The sequence below is a fragment of the Pithys albifrons genome, chromosome 2 (genome assembly GCF_047495875.1).
Source record: "Pithys albifrons albifrons isolate INPA30051 chromosome 2, PitAlb_v1, whole genome shotgun sequence".
NCBI classification, from domain to species: Eukaryota; Metazoa; Chordata; class Aves; order Passeriformes; family Thamnophilidae; genus Pithys; species Pithys albifrons.
This window is the reverse complement of record NC_092459.1, coordinates 75,505,344-75,530,983: the sequence shown is the minus strand read 5'-3', so window position 1 is coordinate 75,530,983 and position 25,640 is coordinate 75,505,344. Positions and strand designations below refer to the sequence as shown.

General features: G+C 36.5%; 1 protein-coding gene across 6 annotated transcripts in view; it reads left to right on the top strand.

The window, feature by feature from the left end:
• The window catches only part of SIPA1L2 (signal induced proliferation associated 1 like 2), a 183,338-nt gene that overhangs the window by 61,162 nt on the left and 96,536 nt on the right, over positions 1-25,640 (top strand). For all 6 annotated transcript variants that reach the window (XM_071549552.1, XM_071549555.1, XM_071549554.1 and 3 more), the window contains exon 2: positions 8,254-8,326. The gene's annotated coding sequence lies outside the window, so the exon portion shown is untranslated. The remainder of the gene's footprint in view (positions 1-8,253; positions 8,327-25,640) is intronic.

Here is a 25,640-nt window from a genome sequence, read left to right as displayed (position 1 = left end):
CCAACTTCCCAAAAATGTTTATTCAAATCAATGTTGTTATATCAATTCTGCACTTTAATGGGCTTCAAGGTTTTTTTAATATGACAGCTACTATATTCTGAAACATCTGGTGTTACAACCTCTTTCCCCCAGCTCCCTTCATGGGTGAAATCATAGTGATTTTTGTCTAAAACAAACTTTCTTTTACTTCGGTGAAACTAGAATGAACAGGTACCCAAAAATCTACTTTTACACCATGTAATTGAGTGTTGTCTATAAAAAGCAATTGGTAGTAAATTATCAGACTCATATTCTTGGAAGGAATTTGATGACCAATTATACCATTTTTGTCTCTGATATTTGAAGACATTCAGATGCAATTCTGCATGTTGTCAATCTTTTCAGTGTTGTTTTAGAGTTAAGAGAAAGAGGACTACAAAACTTTGAACAGGATTTTCAATCAAATGCACCAGTGCTGTGTGTATGGAAAGCACTATGAGGTTGTAATTGTCTTTAATGAAGAATTATTTTCTAAATTCTGCAAACTAGTTTATTTAAATTACTAGATATTTCAGTAGGAGAGCTGGATGAAATGTTAAAGGTCTTGATTTATGTTAAATATTTAATTTTGTTCCCTGTATTTCAAGAGGGACATTCATTGTGATAGTTTGTCCCCTGGGAGGGGAAAGAATGGGTGAGAAATACCTAGAAGACAAGCCCCTCCCTAGTTACCAGGAAAAAGTCTGGATCAAACTATCACATGGTAAACGGGGAGCACCAGTAAGATGGGTAGAAGGCCCTTGCTTGAAGCAGAAGATCTGCTGGGAGGGCCTGGCAGAACTTGTTCCCTCTAACAAAGAAGCAGCTACTGAGTGACCTAAAAATATTCCATAGCTGCTTGAAGGGTAGTTTAAAAAATAATAGAGGTGCCTTTTTCTCAGTGTCACCAGATTGGCCACAAACTGTACTATAGTGTGTTTGGGTTAGGAATGAGGAAGAACACTGCTCAGTAGGAGTGGAGGGAGATCAGTACAGGCCTGGCACAGACTGTCTGGAGAATTTTCCATCTTAGAGGGTCTTGAAGACTTGACAAGACAAAGCCGTGCCTGACCATTTCCAGTGCTGATGCCAGGCCTGCTCTGAGCACAAGACTGGACTAAATGATTTCCAAAAGTGTCTCTCAACCTAAACTGATGAGACTTTTGTTCATCCTCTAGCCCCTCTCCTTTATAACCCCATTATAAAATGAACTGTGTCTCATGTATTTGTTTGAAAAAGCAAACAACACTGTCAAAAAGCATATCTCTTCACTGATTGCTTTTGAAAATCATCATACTTTTTACTCTTGAGGAAAACAGAGCTGATAAAGAAGTGTTTTGGGGTTTTCCATAGTTACACCAAATCACTTACATTTAAGCTCTTTACCTCTCTGAGATGAAGCCTGGCATAGTAAAAAGTAAAAAAAAAAAAAAAAGCAAAACCCAAACAAACAAAAAACCAAAACAAAACCAAAAAAAACACCCAACAAAACAAAGTGAGGACTAAATATTGAACTATTCCTGGCAAAGAAAAACAATAAAGACAAAGATCTGAAAGTACCTATACTATTTCTTCTGTTTTATCTACTATATTTTCTATAATTTGTGGTCCAAGCATGATGTTTTGTAGTGCCAGAATTGGTATTATTTTGTGCTGTCTTTGTGATCTTACTTATTACATGCTTTTGCTGTGTTGTCAAAATCGGGTGTTGCAGAGTGAGAAAACTGTCTGGAGCTGAACATTGTTTTGTAGAAGAAAAGTAAATAAAGATAGGAATGAAGATGATGTTCGCATTATGTACATAAATGGCAGTGTGTGAACTGTCATGTTGAAAATATAAATGATAAAGACCTAACTCCTTGTTTATTACCTTTATTAAAGATACTTACATTCCATATTAATTGCAGATTTTTTGTAGGTAAAAGATGTATTGAAATGATGGACATTGTGGACTGTTCTCTTTATTTCTGACAAAATAATTTTGATGTAATGCACACCCTTTCTGAATTGAAAAGCAAGTTCAAAAGGTAGAACTATCTCTATCTTACCTTTTGTATTTTCATAATTAAGATTATTCTTTACTTGAGGTTACATTCAAAACGTGATAGAACTCTTCCAAGTCAGAGCAGGGGTAGCTGATTTTTCATATTCAGAATAAACCTGCAGTTATATTTGTGTGTGTATAAGAAAATTCTGATGGCCTAAGGATAGGCCTATCTACACTGCTCCTTATTGTAGAGTCTGGCAATAGTGTGTGTTTCACTGGTCACTTTGCATGTTTCTTAAGGTATGCTCTGAGTTTTCTTTCTCAAAGAAAGGATCATCCAAAGTTGCAAGTTCTCTAAACAATTCTCTGAAGTCAATCTGAGACTTAAGCAGACCAAAGATGAATGGATATTGCTTTTCACATTAGTACCGCTGTGTAATTAATTGCACTTCATTAGCAAATCTTTCTTTAAGTATTCACACTGCAGTGATGTAATTTGTTTTCCCAGGTAACTGATCACAAAATGTGAAAAGCTGCTTTTAACAAACTCCAAGTAATTGCATGTTTCATTGAAAGTGCTTTGATTGAAACAGTGGTGACTTATCTGATGATCCTAAGTCTGGGTCCCTGCAGTCCTTCCAGCTGCCTTACTGTTGATTTAAGATACGAAATATGTGTTGGGGCACTGTGCTCCCTGATTGAATGCTGTTCCATGTGCTACTCACCTAGACACTCAAAGTCGGGAAATGCATCCAGTGGGAAGATGTCCCTCCTTTTCTGCATGCAGGGGGACTGGTATGGAAAACTTGGAACAGCGTTTACTGGTGAAATATCTGTAAACTGACCTGTATCTGGTGAGCTTCAGCCAGCCTGGATCAAATAAGATATCCTTTCTACAGAGGGGCAAATTTAACTTTATGGTGTATGTATGTATGGCCAAACTTCACGAATGAGGATTTGGGCAGGGCTTTCCCCACTCTGGGTGTGCCCTTCCAGCCTGTGCAATGGATTTTTTAGGTGAGGCACAGCGTGCACAGAACTGGCCCCACCATTTAAGTCCTGAGGTCCATCTACCACGGCTGAGCGAGCTTGGACAGTGACAGTGAAGTCCTCGGGACTGTCACAGCACCCGGTACTAACCGGGGCTGACCCTGCTGAGCATCCGAGATGTGACGGGATGGGATGGCAGGGAGGCATTGAACTGCCAGGGGACAGTCCCACTGAGACTGGAACTCGGGTCCTTGGGATTTGAAGTCCAGAGTGCTCTTGTATTGTGACAGCATTTGTGATAATATGCTGTGATAGTATGTGTTAGTGATAAAGTTCTCAATTTCCTTTTAAACTGAGTTTTATATGTAGCCTACAACATGATTAGTGCCCTCATCTGCTTGCCTTCTTTCAGGATTTGAATTTTCCGCACACCACTGAGCAATAGAGATTTGCAGATCTTAGAGACATGAATGTAATTCCTACTGTGAAGGATGTTGGTACTTACGAAACTCATAAAAAAGTGTACAAACTGTGGTGTTATACATCCTGAACCAACACAAGTTATTTTTTTAATGTGCTTGTGGCTTTGGTTCAGAATATGAAGTAAAAAAACTCTGTAACTGGGAAATCTGCTTTAGGTTTTAAATAGACATTGTTACATTGCAGCCAGTATTGGTATTAAAAACAACCACCTTGTCAAATAACGGAGGAGTTTGGATTTTTTTTTGGTTGTGTTTTTATTTGTTTTATTTTGCTGAATTTTGGTGTTTTTTGTCAATGATATCTGGAACATTTATCTGTACACATTTAGCTGTACAGCTAATTTGCTGTTTAGCATAAAATTGAGAACTTACTGACTTAGAAGAAAAATCCAGTTTACAAGTGAAAGGTATAAAATATGTGGTGTCCAAAGCCAGGGATTTCACAATTATTAAAGCAATGGTTATTGTATATCTTTGGTTTGTTTCACAGTAAAGCATGCTGCTAGTTCCTTAACTTTAATGTTTTCTATTTCTCAGTCTGTATTTCAAAAAGAAGCAGCATATTTTCTCTCTGAAATCAAGAATTACAATAGGTTTCTTGTATGAAACACCTGCACAGTAGGAAGTGAAACAGAACTTTTTAGCTCTCACTGTTTTATGGCAAGATTTCTGTTCCCTTTCCTTCCTGTAAACAAAAGGAGTCACTTACAGAGTGGGAAATAGGCTGTTTACAGGATATTTTCTGTATGAAAGGAAGGAAAAGTGCCTTTACAGAGATCAGCCTATTGTGATGGGAATATGGAAAGTTATATGGAGTTAGTATTTGGCGGGGAAGTACCTGGCAAAATACATGTAACCATTTCAGTCTTGACCCTGAAAAGTGATAGATACCCCCATTAGTTGCTGAAATCAAAGCAGGAGCTCAGACAGGGAGTGCTGTGGTTTGATCCCTAATGCTTTGTGTAACCTGTGATTGATATAAGAACTTGATCAGAGATAGACTACACTTTAAAATAAAAGCTAAGAGCTTATGCAATATGGTTTTTATTTATAAACAAGCATTTTTGATACTAGTACTTTTAGATACATGTTCAAGTTACTTTGGCACATCTGTCTGCCAGATGTCTGTCTTTGAAATACAGTTGTCTTTGCTAGACCAAGTGTCATAACTGCATTTTTCATGGAAGTAATGGTTTCTGATGTACATGTAGCGTGCATATATTTTCAAAGTTCTGCTTCAAATGTGAGATGTATTAACTGTAATTCTTTCCTATATTATAAAATTAGTTACTGTGAATAGCTACTTGATTTTCATTTGCCTTCTGTAGCACCAGCAAGAAACTTTATCATCAGTAAGAAATGTGGATTAGGTATTTAACTCTAAAGTCTGCTTAAGCATTAAGGAATAGTACAGCTTTCTTGAAGACTCAGGTGTATAAGATGATAGGACTGACAATAACTCTGCCAATAAAAGTAAGCAGGTAGAGAAAAATCTGCATACAAAGGTACTTATCATTAGCTATATTTCTTTTATCTGCAGTTCTTGTACTTAAGTCACACTTGAAAGTGGAAATTTGTTGTAGCTGTTTTTGCTGTTTCTTTTGCTCCATATATTAAGTTCAAGTTGATTTCTAATTCCTGAATATCATAAAAAGTCAATTGTAAGCGTTGAAAAGAAGAAAGTAGAGAATCTTGTTTGCTTAATAGATACTGAACTCCATTTCTGTTTCAAAAGTAGTACTTTGCTTTCTCTCTGTAGTTTTCTAATTCTTTATTCAAGAGAAAGTGTTAGTAAAAGAGCTACTGAAGTCATGAATAAGACTGTCGAGGTATAGAGAAAAGCATAAGGTTTCTTCTTAAAAGTTCAGAGCGTTGAAGAGACAAATGTCAACAAGTATCCCACAGTGTAGAACAAATGACATGACACGGTATTAGCTAGTCTTCATAGTCCCATGTGGAATTTATTTTTCCCTTGGATGTGCCATCAGAAATATGGCTTGTGTACTGTAAGTTGAGTGTGCCCAGGATATGTCAGACTTACTGTGTGGATTGAATGTGGCAAGTTGATATTCTGAATGTACTGAACTTGCTGTAGAGCTTAGGTCTGCAGTGAGCATCTGTACAGTGTTTTAGGGCACTAGGAAGCTTGCTTGGAACAGGCTTTCCTGACTAGGATGCTGCCTATCTGCTCATTCTTTCGGGAATCAATTTCTTCTGCATAGCCAAAACTTTTTGGAGAGAGAAAGAAAACTTGCCCAGAAAAAATCAGATATTGGATACTGATATTATTCCCTCTTTCTTCTTTTCCTACAGCAACAAAATCAGAATAAAACATGTTAAAAGATGTGAACATAAGTAATACCAAATATTCATGCAGAAAATTAATTTTTTTGTAGTTGAAAATGAGGTGCAGTGTATGGCAGCCACAGTTATGAATACCTGACCTTTTGCCAAACAGGACTACTAATGAAGATTGACTGTATTGCTTCTACTTGCATTTTGGGTTTCTTTTATTGTGAATACTTCTTTGCATTGTTATTGGCCAACTTAACTACCTCAGTGACAATCCCTGTAGAAACAAAGTTCTAGTTTTCAATTCCAGTGAACATTCAGATAAAGGTTAAGGATCCAGGGAATTAAATGCATGTATTGCTTCCTGGAGAATAAAGCAATCCAGATGTGACTCTGGGAATAGTGAAAGATGATATGTCCAGGAAAAACAGATCTATGATGCTTGTCTAATGCACAGGAGTCTTATGATGGCTCATACTACCAGTACATTTTAAGGTACACATAAGAAAATAGGCATAGTTACTTCTGATTTATAATTTGTTACTTTATGTGAGTTTGAAAGGAACACACATTACTTGAAGTTTTTGGTTTTTTTCCCTTTGTAGATCTGCATGAATGTAGGGGCAAGATGTTATGAAGAAAACTTTTTGAGTGCTTGTGAAACAATGTTATATTTTAAATATATAAAATTATTTTTCTTCTCAATTCTTAAATTTTTTTTCCTGTTGCAGTGTTCTGTATAAGAAATTTGGATTAAGGAAAAAAATCAGTATGTCGACAAGGCCTAATGTTTTCCTCTTTGGCTGCCCCACAACAGAGCAAATCCTATTTTACTGCAAGGATCAATTGATTCCACTTTTTACTCCCATAAATAGAGAGTCTAGAAATTGTCAGATATTTTGAAGCTTGCTTTTCCAGCAATTTGAAAGTATGAAGGCATTTTTTTCTTAAAAAAAAGACAATGTTAATAATGATAATATTCTTATGAACTTAGTTATAGGAAATTGAAAAGTGTTTCTTTTCAAAAATTGACCAGACTCCATAGCCATTCTAAAAAAAAATTTTCTATTTTTGCAGTTGCTTTTTTCTAATGGTTTTAGTTTTTAGTTTTAGCATTTGCTGTGGATTTAGTATCAGATTTTACTGGACTGAGATTTATGTCTGAAATTTGTCATCATCAGATGTAATTTTTAGGTTAGGAATGAGACATTTCTGATTAATGTCCCGTTTTGGTTTTTTTTTTTTAAATTGTGTCTTCTGTTGGCAAACAGATCAGTTGTCTAATGATATTGATCAACACTTCTACTGATAAAGTTTAGTTTTGCTTTGGCTCTCCCATGAAAGCTGCACTGGTGAAGAAAGTGTTTGTTCAAGTTTTAGGTTATAAGTACACCAAGAGGTTTTTTCTACTACGAGCATACTTAGTAGACTTAAGTGTTTGCCTCATTTTGACTAGGCCTAAAACGAGGATAATGTGAAACTGTCCTACATTCCATCTATGTGGGCTTTTTACTTGTTTATGTTAATGGTGTCTCTCATACCTAGATTTGTAGTTGATGTAGGAGACTTTGTGTTCTTTTCCATTGTATGCCCTATTCTGTAAAATACTTACCAGAATTATTTTTATCCCTATGGTGGTGATTTAGTGCAGGAAATAACATCTGTTCCTGCTCTGTGTGTGTGTCCTTCTTCCTTTCTTTCACTATGAATACGGCATTGTGTATTTTCAAGCTGAATTTTACTGTCTCAGATTATGCTAAAATGAACTTCTTTTGAAACTTTATTAGTTCCAATATTGGTACATGGTACTTTTATGATTTATCTCTATGTAATGGTGATCGTGCAGACCTATCTAAAATATTTTTCTTTCATGTATGCTTGTATTTGCCTTCATAGAGAAGTAAATGTAAAAATGTTGAATGTAAATTTTGCAATGTTAGATACTTTTTTGGCTGCAAGTCATCCCATAGATTCTCAGAGCATGTTTCTAAACTTTTTGGATGAATTAACTACTATCTTCCCTGAAAGTATTTTATGGAACTTCTTGAATTTTTCTCGTCCTTGTAATTGAAAATACTGTTAAGCTAATTGCTTTTTATAATACAGTTCAAAGAATAGCGGTGGGCCCTTTAATCGTGACCTTTGAAGCAGAGGCATAATAAAACAGTCTGTAGGTTCAGCACCTACTGGTTCATGGCCTCTTGCTCTAGCAATGCTTTTTTTTCCCGTTTATTGCCAGGAACTTGCACAGATAATACCTTTAAGTTCTCTGTTGCAACACATACATATGGTATGTGTTGCACGGTGCTGAATTTTAAAGCCAATGAGCTGGTTTTGGTATTTTATTTACATGTAGAAATTAGTAGATTTTCATTTTACAGCAGTGCTCATTTAAGATTTTTTAATTTCCTTAGTCCCTAATATAATAAGTGGATATGTTAACCTACAAACAGAAACAACAAACCTTTCTCATTTGACTTACAGGTATCTCCATTTTGCTGATACCAGAAAAAGAGTGACTCAAGTTGGCATCCCTTGGGAATCCTTCTAGCCAAAGGTAGGTATAATTTGTAACCACTGGCCAATATATTTTCTGTATGTTTGTGATATTACCCTACCTTTTAAATAACAAGGCAACTGTGCTGCTCTCTTGCTTGATATTTGACATCTCACAAACTGTATTTCTTTGGGATACCTGAAGGATCTTAAAGAGAATCATTTATATATCCTGGCACACAAGTGAACCATAGAATCATAAAGCGGTTTGAGTTGGATGGGACCTTGAAGATCATTCAGTTCCAACCACCCTGTCATGGGCAGGAACACCTTCCACTAGACTGTTTCTCAGGGCCCCATCCAATCTGGCCTTGGACATTTCCAGGGATGGGACATCCACAACTTCTCTGGGGAACCTGTGCCAGTCCCTCATCAGCCTCACGATAAAGAATCTAAACCTACACTCTTTCAGTTCAAAGCCATTACTCCCCCATCCCATCACTGCATGCCCTTGTAAAATGTCCCTCCCCAGCATTCTTGTAGGCCCCTTTTAGGTACTGTGAGGCTGCTATAAGGTGTTTCCAGAGCCTTCTGCTCTCCAGGCTGAACAAAACTAACTCTCTCAGCATGTCTTCAGAGGAAGTTCAGTGTTGTCTTAAATCTGCAACTTGGCTGATTGCCTCTTGTTAATATTGAGAAGGATTATTGTGGTCCTTAATGCATCAAATGAGCCAAAAATAAAATCAGAGTTTTGGTGATTTGAAAGTTCTTAGCTTGGTCTTTCTCTGGAGAAGAACTAATATGACCAGAAACAGACGTTAGCAAAATATGATAAAAGAATGTCTTCTGTAAGGGCTAATTAGGCTGCTTGTGGAAAATCCAGAGCCTCCAGTTGCAAAAAATCATGACATTTTGATATTTTCTGCACCAGAAACTAAGAGGTGCAGTCATCCTCCTCTACTTCCTGTCTCTACAAACTCCTTGACCTGGTCCAACTGGATTGTTTATAGTTCTAGTGTATGGCTTATGTTTAGAAACACTTCATGTTGACTGAACACAATCTGTCATCTAAAGACATTCAGTGTAGTAGTTTTCTGTGTCTATTGTATTGAGGATGCCAGTAAAACTTTTAACTTTCACTTCCAGCTACATGTTGTTTCCAGAAGGACAAAAAAAACCCTGAAACCAACATTTTAAAAAAATTTATTCTAAATTTATTATGCATTTGTATGAAGTAAGATAACTGCTTTTGGATTCTTCACAGGCTTGTCAACCTATTCAAAGAATCAGATTTAGGAGAGTCTGAATAATTGACCTTCCTTGCCCTGTTTGCCATATGCTTTGGTTCCAGAAACAAAATTGAACTTTGTCCAGCCACCTGAGCCCCTCTGCCCTCCATGTGTTATAGCAGTTAAACTGGGTGGATGCTCAATAGTTACGTTATCATTTATCAGATTTTAAGTGGCCTCCTTTGCTCACATCATTTAATAGTTTGTTTCCCCTTCTCATCTGAGACTCTGTTTTTCAATAAATAGTCAGTTCTGTAACACAAAACAAGATCACCAGACTTCTGTGTTACTGAGCCTGTTGAAGTTCTGCTGTATAAATGGCAGTGTATAACATAACTCTGAAAATTTCATTTACTACTTTTCATACAGTGTGTTTTGCTTCAGAAGTAGTCTGACTGAGAGGACAGTATCGTAAGATATTTTGTAGTACGTGTTGTCGAGAACATCTGCATTTGAATAATGCTGATGTAGTACAAAAGAACCTAAGGCTGATAAATCTCATCCGGAATTGTGTGCTGGCCACTTCTAGCATGTCATTTGCTTGATCTTTTGGCTGTAAATATAGCCAAGGCATAGTAGATGTTCAAAGAAATCAGGAAGAAACTGAAAAATATAATTTGTAATTCTATGGTTCAGAGTAATAGTAGTTGTAGTATAATAATGCAAAAAGAATGAGAGTTGTGGATGTCGAATCTTTAATGATGTGCATTGTTTTTCTTTCATACTTTGCAAGGTATTTAACACAAGGAATATTGCTGTTTACAGCTGAGAGAAGAAACTTGTGGTTTGTTCATCCATGAACTGAATACAAATTGACTTTTATTTTTCGTTTGTTTTTTGTTCCATGTAATCCTGCTAAAATCTTTATGTCAAAATAATTCTCTGTGTATAGCTTACAATTATGGTAGTACTGGAACTGATTAGCAGGTTTGATAATCCTGATTTTGGAATATGTAAACAAAGAATTTTGTAGACTATAAGAATTTACTCTTTTCTATCATAAGTACAGGCATAAGAAGATAAAAAGAAAATTATTCTCATAGAAAACTGATAGTGGTTTTGTTTCTCAAGTTAAGTAGCTAACCATTTATTAAAGAATGGTAGCACTAAAAAATAGAAAATGTTTGAAATCCATTTCTATTTAAGAGATATTCTAAAACTGATCACAAAACTAAATGTTAGGGAAATATTTACAATTTCAACTATTTTTAAACTACTCCTATTGGGTTGTTTAGCTGTTCCAACTGCACAGGCCTTCATTATGTGTGTAAATGTATTGTTAAGGCAGAGGAACAGGTGAAAACATGAGAGGCTATACATCCACATAGAATATATATGTCAGATTTAAGTGATAAACTTATCCTATTTGCATAAGTCATCTTCTCTTTCCTGGGTGACCTTTTGATTGGGAGCATGTTTTCAAAATACATGAAGTAGATGTAGAATCAGTAAACCTAAATGCAACATTTGGTCTTAGTTTTGCATCCAATGGCATATTTCCCTTTCATAATAATAAATAAATGAATAAATTTAAGACTAAGCCCATCCCTCTTCATCTTTAACTACTGGGTGTGCCCTTCCAGCCTGCACAGTGGATTTTTTAGGTGAGGCACAGCATGCACAGAACTGGCCCCACCGTTTAAGTCCTGAGGTCCATCTGCCACGGCCGAGCGAGCTTGGACAGTGACAGTGAAGTCCTTGGGACTGTCACAGCACCCGGTACTAACCGGGTCTGACCCTGCTGAGCATCCGAGATCTGATGGGATGGGATGGCAGGGAGGCATTGAAGTGCCAGGGGGCGGTCCCACTGAGACTCGAACTCAGGTTCTTGGGATTCAGAGTCCAGAGTGCTCTCCTTTACAACACGGGACCACCCATAAAGGCTTATATATTTATGTGAATTAATGAAAACATAATCTATTGACCGCTTATAATGGTGTTGATAGCTATGATATTGGGGTAGATAGAACAGTGTAGTTTGTGTGTAAACATACCATATATTCAGAAACTAAGGCAAACAAAAATGTATAGCAGTAAATTCAATCTAATAATATAAGTACAATTTGATACAACTTTTTGATGGAAAACATGGCATGCATTTGGTGCAAAGAAAATTGTTTTCAGAAGCTGAACTGTATTAGACAAAGACGGGCACCTCCTGCGATCGAGTCGGCCAGCCCTGCTGCTAAAGGATCATCAGCTAGAGTGGGTGGCTCAGGGTTACGTCCAGTAAAGATTTAAATATCATCAAGGTTGGAGACTCCACAACCTCTCTCAACAACCTGTTCTATTGTCTGATTCTCATTCAATCATATTTTCTTATGTTTGGATGGAAGTTCATGTGTTTCCTGTCTTACTGCCTCTTATCCTGACATTGAACACCAATGCAAGAGTCTGGCTCCCTTTTCATTGCCCCTGATCAGGCACTTGTAATATCCCCTGTGAGCCTTCTCTTCTCCAGGATGAACAGTCCCAGCTCCCTCAGCCTTTCATCATGTGAAAGACGCTCCACTCTCTGTCATTTTAGTGGCATTTCGCTGGATTTGCTCCTATGATTCTATGTCGTTCTTGTAGTGGGGAATCCAGAACACAATTATCCAGATGTGGCAAGGGAATAATGATGGAATTTTACCTCTAACCAGTAACTGAAAAATAACTATCTAGAAATGCAGATAGGCACATACCATCTTTGTCAATAGCAATGTAACATATTCAGTATTTCTGTATGCTGTCTGATACCTCTTTTCAATCTCTAAATTGGTATACTTTAGTTCTTCTACCAGAAGTCTTTCTGCCTAGTTATAAATAAAATATCAAGCTGCTTTATTTTTCAAGGCATGTATGCTTTAGTTTTGGAGTGTCCTATAGTTGTAGTTGTTCTTTCATCTAGCAGCTGAGTGGAAAGGTCATGGGTTAAGTGAACCAATAATTTGCTTAAAAGTCAATTACTTACTACAAAATACTAGTATTTCTGTGCATTATTTGTTTGTTTTTATAAAATCATGCCAATCTGCAGAGTTGGTCTTCCCAGCCTGGGTCCCTTCTGACTGTCATAAGTCTGGCAGGACTTACCAGTTGAGGCAGAGGGCTATTTGAGTTCCTAAAGGCAGTGAGCCAAAAAAACACCTATGCTGTTATGCCTTTCTGCACTGTGTTTCACAAAGTCTGTGATTCTGGGCAGTTTGGCTGCATCTTTCCATTTAGCTTTCTGGGGCTCTGAAAGAAGTAGGAATCTCTCTCACCTCTTCAAGTGCTGTATCACTCTAAACGGTAAAGAGGTAACAGTAAGAAGCACTAGTTGACTACTTGTGAAAACATGCATTATTAGTGAGGTCCACCAAAGGAGAAGTCAAGGTAAAATAATATGCATGTTAATAAAGCAGAAGAGCTTACTGCTGTGCATTTTATGCTAGCTATTTTGGAGAGGGTATGGGGAAAAGAAAGAGGAAGTGTGGGCAGGTTTGGTGGGAGAATTACGATTAAGAGCTAGAGAGTGATGAGTCTTAGAAGGGAAAGAGGTAGCTAATTAAAAAAAAAAGGGGAGAAACTAATGTTAAACTTCCTTTCCATAGCCCTCAGCAAATGTAGTATATATTTACTCTTTGAGGACAAAGGTGATGCACCACTGGTGCTAACTAAAGAGATGTAAGAAAAGACAACAAATGCCTTAATAACCAAATAAAAAGAATGAACAAAAGTGGGGTTGGGGGGGAGGGGCAGGCAGGTGCACACAATCCTGATCTATTAATTAATATAATCTAATTTATTTCAGCAAAATTATTTGTGTATTGTTCTTTTATACAAAGTGAAGGATTATATTAAATTATCTTAATTGAAATCCTTTGTTTCTGGCTCATGCAGAAAAAGACTTCTAATGAAATAGTTGAAATAATTAAGAATTAATGCAAATACTTTTGAAGATAAACTGCAGAATGGGTCAAAAACATCCTATGAGCTTGTTTCTGGTTGATACTAGAACTATGCAGGGTGAGCAGGAAAGTTGGAAAAAAGACCTATGCGTTTGTGAAGGAGAGAATTCTCAGAGAAAACTGAAGAAGCAGAACATGGAACAACATGGCAAAGATGGGAAAAGAAAAAAAAATATAAGAATTTGAAAATGGTTCAGGGAGAGCCAAAATCCTTCTGGAATTAAAGCTGTTTAAGGATTTGAAAGGTAACAAAAAACCCCTGTTGCAAGTACATAAGCAACAGAAGGAATGATAGGGAAAACATGAACCTTCTGATAGTGGGATAGGGGATCTGGTGACAACAGACACAGAAAAGTTTGAAGTGCTAAATACACTTTTCACTTCAGTCTTCACTGGTAAGCCTGGGCTTTTGGAACCCCAGAGCAAGGAAGAGTTACCCCCAGTGAAGGATGATTAAACTAAAGAATATTTAAACAAACTGAGCATAAAGAAGTCAATGGTACTCAATAGGGTGGACCTATGAGAGCTGATGGAGCTGACTGATGTCAATGTGAGGGTGATTTTGATTTTCTTCAAAAGGTCATGCCATTTGGAGAAGGACTTGAGGACTGGAAAAAAGTCTATGTCCAAGAAGAATCTGGGGAAGTACAGGTCAATAAGCCTTGCCTGCCCCTGTGAAGGTGACAGAGCAGGTAATCTTGGAAGGTATTTCCACATACATGAAGGACAAAAATATGACTGGGAATAGTGAGCATGGATTTAAACAGGGAAGTCCTGCTTAACCCACCTGACACCCTTCTATGATGAGATGGTTGGCTTAGTGGCTGAGGAGTAAGTGAAACAGTGAGACAGACTGAAAGTTGCCTGAACTGCCTGACTTGGAGGGTTGTTGTCAGCAGCACTAAGTCCAGTGGGAGGCTGATGGTAGCTGATACTGGGTTCAATACTGTTTAATGTCTTTGTTCAGTGACCCAGTTGCTGGGAATGTGTGCACTCTCAGCAAGTTTGCTGATAATACAAACCCAGGAGTGTGTGAGGGAGCTCAAGAAGATGAAGAACAGGCAGAGTAGAACGTCCCTAGTTCAAAAAAGGAGAATGCCAATTTCTGCAGGTTGGGAGAAATAACCCCATGAACCAATACATACTGGAGGTCAGCCATCTCCAAAGAGCAATGCAGAAGAGGGAGATCTGGGAGGACAGCAAGCTGAACATGAGCCAGCAAAATGTCCTTGTGGCAACACTGGTGAGGCCACACCTGGAATATTGTGGGCAGTTTTGGGTTTCCCAGTACAAGAAAGAGATGGACATACTGGAGAGCATCCAGTGCAGGCCACAAAGAAGGCTAAGGACTGAAGCATTTCTCATGCAGGGAAAAGCTGAGTGAGCTGTAACTGACTGGCCTAGAGAAGATTCAGGAGGATCTCATCAATGCTTAAGTACTTGAAGGGAGGGTGTAAAGAAGATGGAGGCTCTTTGCAGTCATGCCCAGTGACAGGACAAGAGGCCATGGGCAGAATTGAAAATATATGAAATTCCATATGAACATAAGAAAATACTTCTATTTTCAGGTTGTTTGGGCAGTGGAAGAGGCTTCCAGGAGAGGTTGTGGATTCTCCATCCTTGCAGATACTTAAAACATGGCTGGGCATGGCCATGAGCAGCTAATCTACCTGACCCAGGGAGATTGGTCTAGATAGTCTCCAGTGGTCCAGTTCTAACCTTTAAGGCTCTGTGTGATTCTGAGAAAATAGGAAAAAGATGTCTATTTTTCAAAGAGGAAAAAAGCTAGAATATGTTGATAAATTCCAGTAATTAAAAAGATTAAGTCAAGGTCACTTGCAGCTGTCTCTTAATCTAATTGCAGGGAAAATGCTTGGTTCGTTTTTTCCTTGGTTAGTGAGCTTAGGTAGCAGGATAATAGACATCAGAATATTTTTCAAGCTCAGTTAATTAGGAGGGGGAAAGATTTAATGAGGTTTTAAAAGCATTTTTCAGGGCCAAAATAAATGGTAAAAAAATCTATTAAAGCTTTGAATTTTGTGAAACTGGCTATGCTGTAATATTTTTTCCCCTGTCTATGCAATGTCTTAAGTTTTTGTTTTCAGTAAATTTTAGTCTTAAAATATTGATAATATGATACAGATGACCTCTTGCTACATTTGATCTTCTCTTGGGTAGCCTGTCACATCCACTCCTATCTAAAAAATGCAGACAGCTTAAAATAATCTCTTACTGGCTGACCTGGTCTGGTTATTAACCCAGCACACTCTGAGCCATGTCTGTTTGTGAAGTTGAGGAGGGAGGAGGGGGCAAGAGGCGAGGAAGCATCTACGTTCAAAAAATAGAAATCTCACAAGTACTCTATTTATCTTTTATACTTCTGTAAGAAGTTATTCATTTGCTGTGAACAATACTTTGTAGTTCTTATCTATTAGACTTTTTGCATTTTTTTTTTCTTTGTGTTGTCATCTTGCTTCTGTCACTTAGTATAGTACCCTGATTTGCTGCCTTGTCAAATTCCTTCTTATGAATGGAGTGTGTGCTCTGTCTGGCCTGGCAGCCTGTGAGAAGGGAGAAGGAGGAATACAGAATTTTCCCAGATTCTTCACTTCATCTAGTGTCTGCTTGTGTGCAGTTTTTCTGTTTTATCTTATGGCAAATATGAGAGAGTGATATGGATGAAAAGAAATCATATGTAAAAATAAATAAACACAAAGGGTTTTTTTCTTGATATTTTTTGAGGTTTTTCTTCTATATGTAAGACTAGTCATACTGACTGCTCTGGACAGCTTCAGGAAGGGCAGGGCTATATGCTGTCAAATGCTGAAGATCAAAGTCCACTGCAACAACAACATTTTCTCAAAGATATAAACTAAATTTGTAAACATTTTTGAAGTGGTTATTTCTAAAAGGACAGGAACACATGCTTTCATTTAATGTACTTTTTGTTAAGCATATATGATGACTGTCTCCTTAGAAGAAAAGAGAAGCTCAGACATTTCTGTATGTAACATCCTTCCTTTTGTTATTTGTCTCTTGGAGATTACAGAAAAGTGAACTTTATTGTTGTTATTGATGATAACAGCTAATTATGTTTGGGTGAATGACAGTTTAGATAGACTGTCTATTTCTACTTTGTCTTTATTTTCCATTGGCTCCAAAGCACCAATCACAGATACTTAATTTCTCTTAGTGATGGATGTTGCCGTGGTACCAGGTTTAGAAGCCGAATACAAAGATTATGACTTTAATTTTTTATTCTGGCTGTTTTCATCTTTCCCTAAAGCAGTACTTTTTTTAAAAGAAGTTATTTAGAAATATCTTCCTGTACATTTTTAAAACTTAGAATACATCTGTAAATAGATGTCTTTGATTTTGCTTTGTTTTGTTTGCTTGTTTTTTTTTTTCCTGTTTTGTTCTCTTTGGCAAGCCTTTTTTGTTTTAGAATTTTGAAGGCCAGAGTGGGCTGCAGGTGTAATTCAAAACTATTTTCTAAGGAACAGATAAACTGATAGCATAGTCTAGCCGTTTTGCTTTACATATGCTAATTATTAGATAACATTTGGCATTGGTAGCTTTGTGTGAGCAGGGGAAGAGTGTGGATTACATGGCAGCTGTATGTGCTTCAGTTAACTTTATCTCCAGGGCAGCCAGCATTTACAGTACTTTTAGATTTAGCAAGATAATCTTAGGATCTCCCTTACTTTGCATTTGATATAGTTTGACTTAAAACACTAAGAATGCTGTTTCTTAAATTAGAAATAAGTGTTTGAAATACTTTGTGTTGCTCAAATGGGTTAGTGTATGGAACCATGATAGATTTCAGGTTACCAAAGTGTACTATTACTGGATGAAGTAGGAGAAAAATTTGCACTACCATAGGATTATTACCACTATAAGGAGCTGTTGGGATTAACATTTTTTATCAAGATAACGAAGTGATGTAGCTAAAAAGTTAAAATTATGGCAATTTTTTAGTTTAAGCTTTTTTTTTTTTTCTCGGCGGGGGGGAGGTATTAGAGTATCTCTTTAAAGAAGTAACCATGAAAATATAAGAATTAACAAAACTGTGTACTGAAATTATGTTGTAGTTGACAAGTGTATTTAAGTAAGATGATTTTTGTCTTGAACTTCCATGCTTGTAATAAAAAAAAATACAAGGGCAACAGGAATACTGAGCTCACACAGGAAACTAAAATAGAATTCTTCATTGTGTTAGGTGTGTGTGGCTTACTATGAGATGTTGTGTGCATAGCTTCTAGAACTACATACTGAAGTAATTATTTCATTGTGGGAAGCTTCAGGTTTCCTGAACTCTCATAGTATCTCTCTTCTTTGCGAGTATCAAGCTGAAGTGGATGAAGGGGAATTAATGCATCACTCCTGTGGTTGATTTGAAATAGTTTTGGTTTTTTCATCTATTACTGTAGTGCTGAGTGAAAAATCTTAATTAAACCTGATTGGTTTATTTATTTATTTATTTATCTTTCTCTTGCCAAACTCATTTGGTTTGGATGTTGTATAGACTTAGAGGTAAAGAGAAACACTGGTAAGAAAATGGTAATTTTAGTTACAATGTGTTGATAGTTCTTAATTTAATTGTCTGGTTCTATTAAAATAATTTTTAGTTAATTTACTTTCTTTTACTTCTCTCCTCCTTCGCCCAACTCCATGCCTTGAATGTTAACTTAGGTTTTCTAATTGATAGATTTATTTGTTTTATTGCTCTTAATGACTTCTAAGTGTCAGCTTTGACTAGAATATACTTACTGTCTCCTTTCAATCCTTGATAACCATGCTGATTTGCATGCAGTCAGCAATCCCCATTTTCCTATTCAGGTCTTACCACCTGCATGCTCTGTCCTTTTTGCATACCATGTTTCCCTTAAGTATTCAGCCCTGAAACTGCCCAGTTAACGTTGGGCATATGGCTCAGGGAAGATTTTGCTAAAATTGTTTTTTACTTGTCTTCTATAGTTAGCAGAAGCAGAGCCAAGCACAGTGTAAAGAGATGTTTCTCAATGTTTAAATTACAGAATGTTGTAAAAGAACCTTGTTTCAGAGCATGGAAGGAGACCTTACTAGCATCCCTTACCTTCTATGAAGGCTTATCTGTATGACGGTTTGGGGGTGGGTGTAGTTGGTTGGTTGGTTGGTGGTTGTTTAGGTTTTTCTGAGAACTTTTAGTTCTTGTGCTCCCTTATAAAAAAATGCCTTTCTTAAGGCAGGACAAAAGTGTATGTATTCTACGGATGAATCTTTGTAGTGTATCATTCACACGTACTTAACTCCGTAATGTATACGTTGTCTTTATTCAATTGTTATGAAATCTGCTTATTAAGTGAATCAGAAGACATCTGGTTTTGATACTGATTCTAGTTTAAAAAAAATCTTTCAGTTGACCACATCTGTGGTCTGTCAAGTGGTATTCATTCCTTCTCTGGAAACAACAATTTCCAGTAAAATATCGCCTACATGTCCGCTGCAGACTCAGAATCTACTTCCGTTGTCTTGTCTACAATTATTAGAAGTTGATGATAGCTAGAGCTGTGGCAAGTTTAATTCTTTTTTTCTGTTACATGAATAATTCTAAGTGTTTCTGTATTTGCTGAGCATAGAGATATGCGAACTTTCCTGTACGTGCCTTCCGACTTCATACTAGCCAGTTGCTTGGTAGTTTCAGTATTTCACTGGGACATTGATTGCTGAGGTTCCATTCTTGAGATGTGTTGCAAAAAGACTTAATTTCCTTCCTGTATTAAATAGAGAAGTGAGAACTTATTTCTTACTGAAATGTAAACGATATTGCAACACAACAGGAATGCATAGATAGAAAATTTTACTTCACAAGCAAGCTGTATATTGAACAGATTGTACTCATTTTTAATTACTAAAATAACTTTTTTCTAAAAACAAAAATCTAACACCCTCCTCTCCCCCACCCCAATCAACCAATCCATAAACAAATAAAACCAACACAAAACCCAACACAAACACTACCAAGGCAAATCAAACTCAAATTTGTTTCCTTCTTGGGGTATTTCAGAGTAGGAAGATGTTTAATATGTTGTACTGGTGTAGCAGTATTTTATACTTTTTTCTGTAATCCTATTTCAGTTCTACAGTTCCACAAAGCTGCTTTTCTCAAGTAGACTCAGAATTTTTATGTTAATGTGTACTCTTTCCCCAGTTACTTCACACTGTCACTGGGGTTCTGTAGAGTTCAATGGAAATAATGCCTGTCTTGTTTAGCTTAAGCACAATATGCCACTATAGTAGTTTCACTCAACTTTTTTTTTTTAATGTGCAAAGCGGTTTGCATGGTGCATTGAATTCTATCTCATTCAAATGTGGAATCATTGTGTAGGTAGGAACAATTACTTGTATATCAGAACATTGCATTCATTTTTTATGTGTTTGTGTAAAAGTATGGTTTTTTTAGTGACAACTGCTGTTGCTGATACCTACTTTAAAAATTATGTTTATTAAAATGTATTAGAAGTTAAGAGATTCAAAAAATACTCCTTGGAGTTACGACATGTTTGAGAAGGAAATATGAAAAGAACTGTTGCTTTAAGATGCATTATCCAGATTTTATTGGTAGCAGGGGGAAACAGTGACAAAGGATGAGGAGAAAGCTGAGGTACTTCATGCCTTTTTTGCCTTGGTCTTTAATGGTAACACCAGTTGTTCTTCAGGAAGCTCCCTGAGCTTGGAGACAGAGACAGGGAGCAGAATGAAGCCCCTGTAATCCAAGGGGAAATGGTCAGCAACCTCCTTACTCCACTCAGTCACCCACAAAGTAATGGGGCTGGATGGGATCCATGCAGGGATACTGAAGGCTCAAGTGCTCACCAAGCCATTTCTGTCATCTACTGTGGTGAAATCTCCTCTAATTTCTCCCTTGAGTGGTTCCTGCATGCAACAAGGTCATGTTGCATTTGCACTTGGTGCTAGACTAAGTCCATTCAAATAGGAGAGACACTTTGATCTGAAATTGGGGGTGGGGTCAAACTAGGGAGATGGGGAAGGGTCAGTGTTTTACCTGAGAAATATATGACTGTAGACTTGCTTCTCATTTTCTGTGGAGACCAGCACATTTATCTGCTACCTCTTGTTATGACTAATTCTGTCAGTTCTGTCTAGCTGGCATTTTTGGACAAGGAATAATATTTAGCTTAGTTTCAAAATCTCCAGTATTTCCATTTTGAATATTAGAATGGAAGGACTGATTGGCTCATGGGTTGATAGGCCTTTAGTTCTTCCATGAAGAGTTTTATTAGTAAGCATGGAGGGACCCATTTTCATTTAATGTGTGGAGGAATTGTTTTCACTTTTACAGTAAGTCTAGTCTCTATTATTAAAATGTATTTTTGAAATGTCTTATCAAGAAGAAACTATTTCCATTTAATACATTACTCCTTTTATCCAATGCAATTTTCCAGAAAGATGTAGCAAAATGATACAGCATTCCCATTTCATCTTCAGGATTTCTTGTGTTCATGAAGTACTTGAATCAAGAACAAGTATTTCAGTTATTCTCTTGATTGAAGTCTTGATTTTTTTTCTTCATACATGTTCTATTTGTTTGAATTATTTTGTGGCTTTGATAGTAATTTTGAGGTTTATAAATACTAATCTGTGTTTGAACTCAAATATCAATTTAACACTTTCAAGTAGGTTTAATCACTTTATGAAATATTTAATTTAGTTTTTTAAAGGAAAGGCTAAATATTTCTATAATATTTCATCTGAAAATAATGGCTGAAAAGTTAAATAGATTATTTTAAAAAATTCTAGTTTTCAGAAGTATGATATAGTACCACAAAGACTAATGTATATTCTGTTTGCCATATTATGGTCTTGTTTTAGTTTATCTGTACTAAAAATATGTAATTTGTGATCTTTTAAGATTTTATTTGTGTACTTACTTTTGTAATTGACAAAGGGTTGATGACAGAGTGTTCTCTGAAGGACTTTGTTGCTTGTAATCCTCTCTAGGCATTGTTTGAGGTAGATAATTTGCTGACTTTAGGAGCATATTGAAATACATATTTGTTTTGACTTGGTTTTGACAGGAGGTGGAGGGATGGATTAGCATCTAAGAGTAACACATGGTATTAACTGTTGAGTGTAGGTACAGACCCTTTTTATTCAAAAGAAAATAAGCACTTAAATAGTCATACAGCACAGTGGACACTTTCAAAAATCCCATAACTTCCCTACTTTCCTGGAAAGGATAAAGGAAACCAAACCAAGGTAACTGATAGTAGAAATGTCCAGTGTCTCACCTGACTGTCTTGGATACCAAAAAGATGCATTTTGGGAGAAAAGAAAGGACTGGTGAATGATACTTTAGGAAGATACAGATAAGAAGGAAAAAGATTGAGAAAAAGGAAGTGACAGTAGAGTAACAGTAGTGAAATTAAAGAAAACAAAACATTTAGTGCAGAAATGAATACTAAAATTGCAGAATACTAAATTTGCAGAACCCAAAGTAAAAATTTCTAGATAAGAAGGTTATAGCAAAGACATGCTTTTAAAGTCATCTGAACTTAAATGCTATGTTGGAAAGCTGCACTTTTGTCAGAGTAGTAGAGCTTGGAAAGGACAAGGAAAAGGATATTTATAAAGGAGGAAGAAATGGGCTTGAGTGAAGACAATGATAAAGGATGGGTTTTTTTCCCTTCCATGTTGTTATAGGGTTCTAAACTTGCCAGGACCAGATAGATCACTTCTTGAAAACAGATTACTTTGAACAAGGATTTGGATTAATTCTGAGTTTTTCAGGATGGTTTTAGGTGTCAGTGAGCAGAAACCAATTGATTTGGGTGGAAGACAGAAGATAGTGTGGATGTGTGGGAGCTTTTGACTGGTCATTAGCAAAACTGCTAGCTTTTGCCGTCTTTGTCATTGCCTGCAAATTAAATAAATGGTTGATGACAACCATTACCATCCTAACTTTGTGGCATCTTAATTTACTTTATTGTCCTGTTTCCATTCTGAATAGCTATGCCTGAATAACAATTGTCTGTGAACACTGATTCCAGACCAAAGGGTGTCATGGTCCTAACACAGATTCACTCTGTGATTTGTGCTCCTTGAAAAGAGCTTGATATACATATGGATTGAGATGGAAAATATTGCATGGATTTGGTATGATTTGCTAAATGTGTGATTTCGAGTACATGGAAATAGAGGAAAGAAGAAGTGAAGAAGCACACTGGAATAAGTAGGGATGGGAACCACATCATAAGAGACAAAGAATTCTTGATGTATGGGACAAATATGGCATGCAGATGCACACTATTGCTTTTATAGAAAGTTAAGGAATCCTTGAATGGAATGAAAACTATATCCATACTATTTGTTTTGTAAATATGAACATGCATAACAAAATCTTCCCAGTGAAATGTGGATAGCCTGGTTAATGATGTGGTGATATGCTGAAATAGCAATTCATGAAACTTTGGCACTGTGTTTTGGGGTATTTTTGTTGTTGTTGTTTTTTTTTTCCTCAAGACCTGTCATTTTGGATAGAAAATAGGAGTGAATTCTGGAGTAAGAGTAATAAGATAAACAACACTGAAACTGCACAAGTTCATTTAAAGCAGAATGACCTGGCTCCTTAAAACCTAGTTTTAGTGGATGTCCCCCGTGCTCATTCTAAGAGCAATCTGCTACGATTTACTAATTTAAATTTGTTTTACTGCCCATGCAGGCCTCATGTAATAAAGCCTTCTGAAGTGCAAATAGCCTTTTAATTTTTTAAATAGGGCTTTAGATGATTACTTAGCAAGTTTGTACCCCTCTGTTTTGGGCAAGACTGATGTTTTTATTTTCATAGAATCATAGAGTCAGTTGGGTTGGAAGAGACCCCTGAGATCATCAAGTCCAACCCTTAATCCATCCCCACTTTGATTACTAGATCATGGCACTCAGTGCCACGTCCAGTCTCATCTTAAAAACCTCCAGGGTCGGAGAATCCACCACCTTTCTGGGCAGGCCATTGCAGTGCCTGACCACTCTCTCTCTAAAGAACTTCTTCCTGATATCCAACCTAAACCTCCCCTGGCAGAGCTTGAGCCCATGCCCTCTTGTCCTACTGTTGGTTGCCTGAGAGAAGAGACCAATCGCCTCCTGGCTACATCATCCTTTCAGGTAGTTGTAGAGAGTGAGAAGGTCTCCTCTAAGCCTCCTCTTCTCCAGGCTAAACAACCTCAGGTTCCTCAGCCTTTCCTCATAGGACTTGTGCTCAAGTCCTTTTACAGTTTTATGGTTTTAATTTGTTTGATGGGCCAGCTTTTTATTTGAATGTAATTCTGTAGCTAAGAGGTGGTAGAGGAAGTCTTTCTTCCTATAAAATCAAAACTGTTGACCAGAAATTTAGTCTGCATTTTCAGAAAGATATTTTTCATATGGGGAGCAGAGGTGTTTTTCCTCATAGATACCACAGTCTGTAAAAATATTATCTATGTTAAAATATTCTACAGTCTAGAAAATATTTGCTTAGTTCAGTTTAAGCCTATAAAGCTGAGTTTAGCATAGTTAAAAAACAAGATGAGAGGGAATTTGTGGTTTTATTTACATTATAATGGTACTGAAATTTACATAAACTTTTTCTTTATCCAAAATTGTTTTTAACATGAGCTTACAGAATCTAAGAGTATGCATTCATTTGTATGCAAAAGCATTTTTCTTACTTTATACACACATTTGAGGAATGCAGCCTCGAATGTACACTTAAGATGTGCTCCTATGCCAGGTGTCTGGAAGAAGTTCAAAGAACTGAAATATACATGTGATAGAAAAAAAGTATTTAACAAAATTCTCAATTTCTTTAGAGTTGGTCTTTTTTTGTTGTTTGGAGGGGTTTTTAAATTGAAAAATAGTTTATCACAATTGATGCTTACTAAATCTCAAACTATTTTGATTTTATTGCCTTTGGCATTGCAAAAGGCTACTAATCATACTTTATTCAAGGCAGGAGAAATTCACATGCGCTTACTGTATGGATTGTGCAGTGCATCCTTAATTGCCTTGGTTGGTTGGTTGGTAGGATTTTTAGTTCTCATGTACATTTATTGGCTTTAGGAAAGCTAGCCCAGCAGACTCTGTAGAACATTATTTAAAATCACTCACAGTATGAAATGCCCTAGGAAAGGACATTTTTATTAAAGGGTCATACGTAATGTTGACATGAATAGCTGAGACCTTTTGTAAGCAATTTATAATTTGTTGACAAATATGCAGTCAGAGGTAAAAAGATTATCTAGGTAATAAGGAAAATCAGATTTATGTGATAATATCCTGAGTTCTGGCGGAAAATAACCTTTTGGTTTTACTGATAAGTGTATGGGAAAGGAGAAGGAATGCCATTTATGTAGTTTATATGTCAAATGTGTTGCTTTTCTTAAAATCGGAGCTTTATGAGAGTCAGAAACATAGCAAATGTGACTGTTCTTTTCTAAATTTGGATTTTGAAATAAATCTATAGTTTCGCTAATGCAAATATGCTGCAAAAACAAAACGGAGGTATGCAGTGACAGTAAGCAAAAATACAGTTCCAGAAATGTGCAGTCTGTATGAATGATGTACAGTTTGTTGGCTGACCCGAAACTCTGTGCTACATCAAAGCCAATAATGAAATTCAGAGGCAGATTTTGTACAATGCCTACACTGCATTACTATGCCTGTGTGTGAACACTTTGGATAGGTTAATTATACCTTCCTATTGGAACGTTTTCATTTACATAGGGAGCAGAACTTGATAAATCAAATATAAAATTCAGTGTCTGATATATTGGATGGGGTGTTATGTAATCAGAATTTTAAAAGACAAAGTTAAAACAAAATTGGCCCTAGAAAAGCAAAGCATTCCAGATGAATATGAATGTATAATTCGCACTCTCCATGCTTCCCAAAAGTGGACCTCAGTTATGTTTTTCATGGTTCTGAATAATGTTATTTCTTAGCATGTTCAGAGATCTATTTAAAGGTAAATTACTAATTACTCAATTATTGAATATTTCAGTATCTCATCTTAAGACTTCTTTTTCAGAAATTTTTGCCTTTTAGCTCTTTATCATAAAGCAGTAAAATTAGGAAGATGATAGCATGCTTGTGGTAGCTTGTAGCTAAGAAGTGAGAAAGGCTT